The following is a 7,710-nucleotide window of genomic DNA, read 5'->3' as shown; positions in this document are numbered from 1 at the left end:
CTAAAGAGCACAAAGCTATTTAACAATGATAAAACTTCGGCTTTAAAGGGCTGATGTGGCACACTGACACTAAAGCCAGGACACATGAGGGAGATCTCTCTTCTCCCACTCAGCAGCTAGCCTCCCTTCCGAGGGCCCACCTCGGACTGACTGGAGGAGACAGACCACTTGGAACGGCAAAGATGGGGGCAATGCAAAGGCCACAAGGATGGCTTCATAGACAGGATGTGGACTTGGCATTGGGCAGACCTGGATTTAAATCCCAGCTCTGCCTCAGTCTGTTTTCCATTAAATGAAGATACTTGTGCAAGGGTTCTGTGAGAATTCCAGTGGCTGAAGTGTGAAGCATTCCCCACTCAGGGTTGCACAGCTGGGACTGGTGAACACTGTTAGTACCCTCACCCTGTGTGCTGCAGCTGCATCAGGGCCAGCTGCCCTTCTCACAAGCACCTATGCACAGAGAGCCCCCATTTCACCCCAAAGGACAACAATTCAGAGAATTACCATCCATCAAGCCAGGGACTCCAATCAGAGGAAGGTGTCACTTCCTGGTAGGACAGATAGAAGGGCAGGAGCTATTCACTGGGTATAAGAGGAAGGCATGGTACAGGTGGGGCATTTGTGGAGAGCAAGACAGGGAGCAGAGAAATTTCCAGCAACGTGCTGCTCCCAGAGGAATAGGGCTGCCACATCTGGTACCAGGAAACTGGGGAATGGCCACAGCTCAGCTCTGCCACCCAAGAACCCCACTTGCCACCTGCATAGGAAAAGACAACATTGTGGCCACAGAAGGGCGAGGGGCCCCACAGAACTGGGGATGCCAGGACACTCGGTCCATGGGAAGTTGCCTTTTGCTCTGGCCTGTGCCTGGAAGCAAAACCATCATCCATAACTCCATCTAAGGATTCTTAGAGCAGATACTAGCTGGACCACAAGGGGCAGCCCAAACCTTTCTGTTCCATCCCATGGCCTGGCCCTTGCTGGCCCACAGCTCACAGAATCTGCTGGGGCTCCCCAGCTCAGGCAGTACAATATTCTGTTGACCATATGCTGACAGGTCAGGCACTGCTCTTCCTAGTTGGACCTGATACTAGTCATGATTCACTCACCTATGCAGAAGCCTGTGCATACAACAAAGCTTAGCCCTTCTCCCATGGAGATGAACCTTTTGTCCCTCCCTCCTGCTTTCACCACCCCCATCCTACCCAAAGAAGAGGAAGAAAACAGAGTAGCTCTGGCAACCTTTTCTACCCTTTTCACAGGCAAGAAAAGCAAAAGAAAAACCTGAAGAATCAGCCTTTTTTCCTATATCTTCCATCTTGCCTTCAGCCTGCATCCCTTCTTATTACCCTCTCTCCATTATAATTTGCTCTCTGTACATTTTAAACCAAATTAGCAAAATAAATTATGAAAACCCTATACATTTATAAACATAGTAATATGTGACGCTCATAAAATGCAAGGAGATGGGTACTTTCATAGTGTTGATAGCAGGAATATAAATTGAAAATGCTTTTTTTGGTAAGGCAATTTAGCCATTTATATCAAAACATTAAAAATGTTCATTCCTCAGACCCAGGCATTCAGTCTCAACAATGTATCCTAGAGAAATCTAAAATACAAAAGTCACAAAGCTCAATGCAAGAAAATGATATCGTCTTGCTAATTACAAAAGTGGAAAATTGAAAACAATTTCAATTTACAATATATGGAACTGGTTAAGTAAATATAGCAATGTGATACAACATTGGACAGGCTCTAAAACAGTGTTTAACCAGAATTATTAAATATTCATTTTGTAGTATGAAATGAATATAGCAATGTAATACAACATTGGGTAGACTCTGACATGGTGTTTATCCAGAATTTATTTTGTTGTGTTTTGAGACAGGGTCTCACTCTGTTGCCCAGGCTAGAGTGCCGTGGCATGATCATGGCTCACTGCAGCCTTGACGTCCCCAGGCTCAGGCAATCCTCCTGCCTCAGTCTTCTGAGTAGGTAGGACTACAGACATGCACCACCAATCCTGTCTGGTTTTTTTTTCTGTTTATTTGTAGAGATGGGATTTCACCATGTTTCTCAGGCTTGTCTTGAACTCCTGAGCTCAAGCGACCTGCCTGCCTTGGCCTCCCAAAGTGCTGACATTACTGGCATGAGCCACTGTGCCTGGCCTATTCAAAATTCTAAATGTTTACTTTGTAGTGTAAAATACATGTGGTAAATTTATTTTAATATGGATCCTACAAAATTTCATACACAGTATCAATCTCAAAGACATTTAAAGGTTTTTTTTTCAAATAATAGGAAATTGAATGAAAAGGAGTAAAGCAAAATGTTGACTGGTTGTCATCAAGTAATAACTGTGTGTTATTTATTTTCATTCATATATTCCTAAATTTTCTAAAAGGTTTATAATGTTTTGAGATTTTTTTAATCTTTAAGGAAATCAACTTTTATAGCTTAGAGTGGGTAAATTTGAATTAATATGTTCCTTTTGTCAGGAATATTTGCAATCTAAACACACTCTAAACTTTGGCTTTTCTTTTGTACCACCCTGTTGCCATTTACCAAACTATAGTATTCACAGCAAATATGTTTATTATTGCTTCAATCCTCATTGATTGTATCCTATGGACTATGCACCTATTTAATCCTCATAGAGAGTATACTCTGTAAAGTATGCTGTCTGACACTGAAGGTCGGAAAGTTTGAGTTGCTTGCTCAGGATACCAAAGGTCATCAGCAGAGGCTGCTTGATACTGCCAGTACTTTTCAGATAGTCACTCTATCAGGGCTTTAGTCCACAGTGCTCTTGTGGATGCTAACCCTACCTGGGATTGTTCTCCTTTTCCTTGAGCCCTCCTGTCTTAGTCTGTTTTGTGTTGCTATAACAGAATACCATACCCTGGGTAATTTATAAAGAGAAGAAATTTATTTGGCTCACAATTATGGAGGCTGTGAAGTCCAAGAGCATGGCACCAGCATCTCTGCTTTCATGTTGCATCATCCCATGATAGAAGGTGGAAGGGCAAGCAAGCACATGAAACAGAGAAGGGAGGGGGCCGAACTTGATCCTTTTATCAGAAACCCACTCTTACAATAACAGCATTAATCCATTCATGCAGGCAGAGCCCTCATGACCTAATCACCCCTCAAAGCACCCTCCTCTTAATATCATTGCAATGGCAATTAAATTACAACATGAGTTTTGGAGGCAATGTTGAAGCCATAGCACTTCTCAAGAAGGGCACCAGCAGAATATGCTTGTGATCGCTCTGAATCTCCATCAGGTCATAGCATGGAATGAAGGTATCTGGTTTACTCAAGCATCCCTCCCACAGCCTGAGGTCCCAAGATCGGATTTGCTGTTCCCATCATTGGAAAGCAGAGGAATCTTTGTGGAAGTGCATCTGCCTTCACGGGACCACACCAGGAGCAGGAATTGTAAAATCCACCTCTGCTCTCCCAAGAGAGAAGGAGAGGGAGGGAAGGAGTACATTTGGCAACTGAGAGCATTCAACAGAAACTGTTCCTTGGAGTTCCTATGGGGCAAGCAATGGAAGGGACACTAATTTCCATCTGGAAAAGATATGGCCAGAGCTCTGACTTCAAACCCTGGAAGGAAGGTGGGAGCTGACCCCTACTGAGGATCTTCTTGGCACCAGATGCTGGACTGGGTATTTAATTCTAGTCAATTTATTGAGGGAATGAGACTCCAAAAGGTGAAATACCTTACCCACAGTCATGCAGCTGGTAGGTGACAGAGATGGAGCTGAACCCAGACTCTTCCTCTTATCCAGTCACATACTGAGACCCTGCATTGCCGTTGGAAGCTATTTGCCTTTCTTCTCAGTGCTCTGGGTGTCGTTTGCATGCTCTCTCTCTCTCTTTCTCTCAGTAACTTCAGACTAGAGAATGGGGTACCAAGGTCACTGATAAGGAAGCCCAGGGCCTGGGGGTAAATTTTAGTGAGTCGGCAGTCCTCAATACTCAGACAGATCATCTTCTTCATGATGATGAAGCAGCATCAGGAGCTTACCATTTGGAGAGATAGGATGGCTTAACCCTGAATCTCTGCCTGACTGGGGTCTCATACCCTGGGGATTTTATAGTGTAAGCTCAGGAAAGGGATTCTCGTGCCTGAGCAGAGAGAATGCCCTAATTAAGAATGACAGCCAGTTTGGACAATCTCCCTGAATCCCACTGACAAAAGAAACAATGGCTTCCCAATGACATGGGTCTCAAGATGGACTTGGGCAAAGCAGGAACATGCAGTGGTGGTCTTCCAGGAGGCAGGGATAAAGCCCCCAGCAGGAGGAAGGGCCCCCCAAGGCTCTCCTTCCTATCTCTATCTCTGGTCAGTATGAGACTGAGTCATTCACTTAGCCAAGGACCAGACAATTAAAGCACAGGAACAGATCCAAGCATATGTATAAATCTATTATACGGTAAAGTCATATTATAAGTCAGTGAGAAAAGGATGAGTTCCTTAAAAAATATATTGACACATCTGGTTATCCATTTTTAAAGAAAATAAAGTTAAATTTCTATCACATACCATGTACAAAATTTCCAGACAGATTGAATATCTAAATGTAAATAAATAAATACACACACACACACACACACACGTATATATTATATTATAAGAAAATGTTGTGTAACCTTACAATGAGGATTTCTACTTAAATAAAATAGGAAACCTAGGCCAGGTGTAGTGGCTCATGCCTGCTATCCCAGCATCACTTGAGCTCACAAGTTTGAGACCAGTCTAGGCAACGTGGCAAAACTCCATCTCAAAAAAAAAAAAAATTAGCCAGGCATGGTGGTGTGTGCCTGTAGTATCAGCTATTCGGAAGGCTGAAGTGGGAGGATGGCTTGAGCCCAGAAAGTGGCGGTTGCAGTGAGCCAAGATCCCGCCACTGCACTCCAGCCTGGGCAATAGAGCCAGACCTTGTCTCGAAAAACAAACAAACAAAACACAACAAAACAAAAAACAGGAACTCTAGAGCCCATAAAGAGAAAAACTAACTTGATAAATTTGGTTACATAAACTTTTTAAACTCCTGATTTTGTAAGCCATTAAACACTTTTTTACTAGACTAGAAGAAAATAATTGCAATACTTAAAATAGACAAAAGTTTATATTCCTGATATGAAAGGTTTATGAAATTAATAATAAAAAGACAACTATAAAACAGATAAAAGACACAAAGGGCAATTAACAGAAGAGATTATACAAATGGACAATAGCATGTTACAAGACAACAGTGTTGGGATAATGCAAATTAAAATTCATCAGTTTAGCAAACGTTTAAAATGTTGGTACCAATAGTCTAATGTTGATGACACTATAAATTGCTACAATGATTTTGAGAATTAAGCTGGCAGTTACTGCTGACATTTTAATCTGGATACCCTTGGATGCCGCTTCTGGAAAAATCCAGGGATCATAATTAAAACATTAAGTTACTCTTACATCACAAGCATGCCCTGATCAGAACACACACGGACCACAATAACCAACAAGACTGTACCATACTTAAAAATAGATGTATACGAGTATGCTCCTTGTACAATTGTTTATGTTAGCAAACAAACAGGCAAACCTGGAAACAATCCAAAGTTTCATCCATAGGGAGAAGAATAACTAAATTATGAAGGATCATCAATCTGGAACCACTGCAGCTCTTTAAAAAAGAAAAAGAAGGTAAAACTACTATTATTGACCTGGCAGGATATCCACTATAGCTGTAAAAAAAAAAAACAAGTTTAGAAAATAAAAATAAACAAAGGAAGTAATTCAATTGCAGCTCTTCAAACTGAGACGGTAATAACAGCAATTACTTAAGTACAGTGTAATTATGTCTTCCTGGGGGTTGGTTACATCCTGGCAAAGTTTATCACGGCAAGAATTGGTTTTGGCTTCTGGGGTTGGAGCCTTAGATTGGAGATAGAAAAAAACCTCAAAGGAAGTATTCCTGTCCAGAAGGTAAAGTGATTCCCATCCCCCTCTTCCCTGCTACAAAAGGTCATGGCTTTGGGGGGCACTGAGGTCTGGCATTTCTTTTTCCTATAAGGGAAAGCACAGGAGTCTCATGCTAGCACTTTAGAGAACCAAGCATGTGGATCTACAGTTCCAGGGAAGTCCCTGACTCGGGGACACCCTTCTCCTGAAATCCCCACACTCAGTCAGGGTCCTGTCATGTGTTCCCATGGCCCCCAGTTCTCTTCTTGGTGGCACATACCACACGGGTCATTTATGTTAGGATATGTACCTCTTTTTCCCTCCATGAGACTCTCAGGGGGTCACCACCATCCCCAGCACCTAGACAGTGCCCAGAGCACAGGGTAAATATTTACCATGAATAAATGAAATTAGTAAGGGGCTACAAGAACCCAAGATGACTGAAGAGATATTCCAAGAAATGATCAAATGACAGCCAGAGTGTCGGTCACTCAGCTGGTTCCAAATACCTAATAAAAATTAACTCCCTCTGTCCTTACCACAGCCCTGTGAGGTGGCCACACTTATTATGCTCACTTTATGATGGGGAAATAGGAGCACAGAGGTTGGGCAACTTTCCAAAGTCACACCATGAGCGATGCCGCAGAAAGGGGTTGAACCCAGTCTGTCTGGGTCCAGAGGTCTTGTTCTTAACCACGGTGGGCTGCTGCCTCTTCTCCCTAAGCTAGTGTGCATCCTGGAGGTCCTCAGAATGACTTGAACTGGCCAGAGGGTAAACGTCTGCTGAAGGAATGAATGGGCAATGAATTTCTAGGAACCTGGGGCTCTGGGGTCTGGGAAGGCCGTTGCCTCCCCAAGGGAATGACACAGGGCCAGTCCGCTCTTCTTCTGTGTGGACCCCTGGACACTGGTTTGGCATTGTCCAGACACCAAAGCACATCCACATAGCATGCATCAAACAAATGGAGACCTGCTAATGAGGAAATGGCTAAAACAGGAAGCCATGACCAGAGTACATGCTTCATGCCTCCAGCCCCGCAATGGGCAATGGAAGGGCAATTACTTCTCCACCTCTTCACCTGTACAGGGCAGACTTGCCTAGAAGTTCAGAGGCCTTCCTGCCAGTTTGGCATCCTTTCTTCCAGAGTGTTCCCAGGCTGGGTGGGGACAGGAAAAGCCACAAGGAGCACAGCAGGATAATAGAGACGTGGCCAATGGGCAATGCTGGCACTGCCACCCTGGCCAGGAGAGCTCACTGTGGAACACTTTCTCATTGTTTACTAGGGAAAAGGAGGTTGGTTTGGAATTCATTTTGATTTGTTTTTGTAAATTCTCTTTGCTGTCCCAATTTAAACAAAAAAGAAAATGGAGAAGGGGAGTTTTTAATCAAATGGATTTTCACTTGGGTTTTATCATGAACCTGGAACTGCTTTGAAAGCTGAAACCAGCTGGGCTTCTGGGTGGGGTGGGGACTTGGAGAACTTTTCTGTCTAGCTAGAGGATTGTAAATGCACCAACCAGTGCTCTGTGTCTAGCTAGAGGATTGTAAATGCATCAATCAGCATTCTGTAAAAATGGACCAATCAGCACTCTGTAAAATGGACCAATCATCAGCACTCTGTAAAACAGACCAATCAGCAGGACATGGGCGGGGCCAAATAAGGGAATAAAAGCTGGCCACCTGCTCCAGCTGTGGCAAGCAGTCCCTTTCCGCCCTGTGGGAGTTTTGTTCTTTTGCTCTT

Source organism: Pongo abelii, chromosome 8, assembly GCF_028885655.2.
Source record: "Pongo abelii isolate AG06213 chromosome 8, NHGRI_mPonAbe1-v2.0_pri, whole genome shotgun sequence".
Classification (NCBI taxonomy): domain Eukaryota; kingdom Metazoa; phylum Chordata; class Mammalia; order Primates; family Hominidae; genus Pongo; species Pongo abelii.
This window is presented reverse-complemented; position numbering follows the sequence as displayed.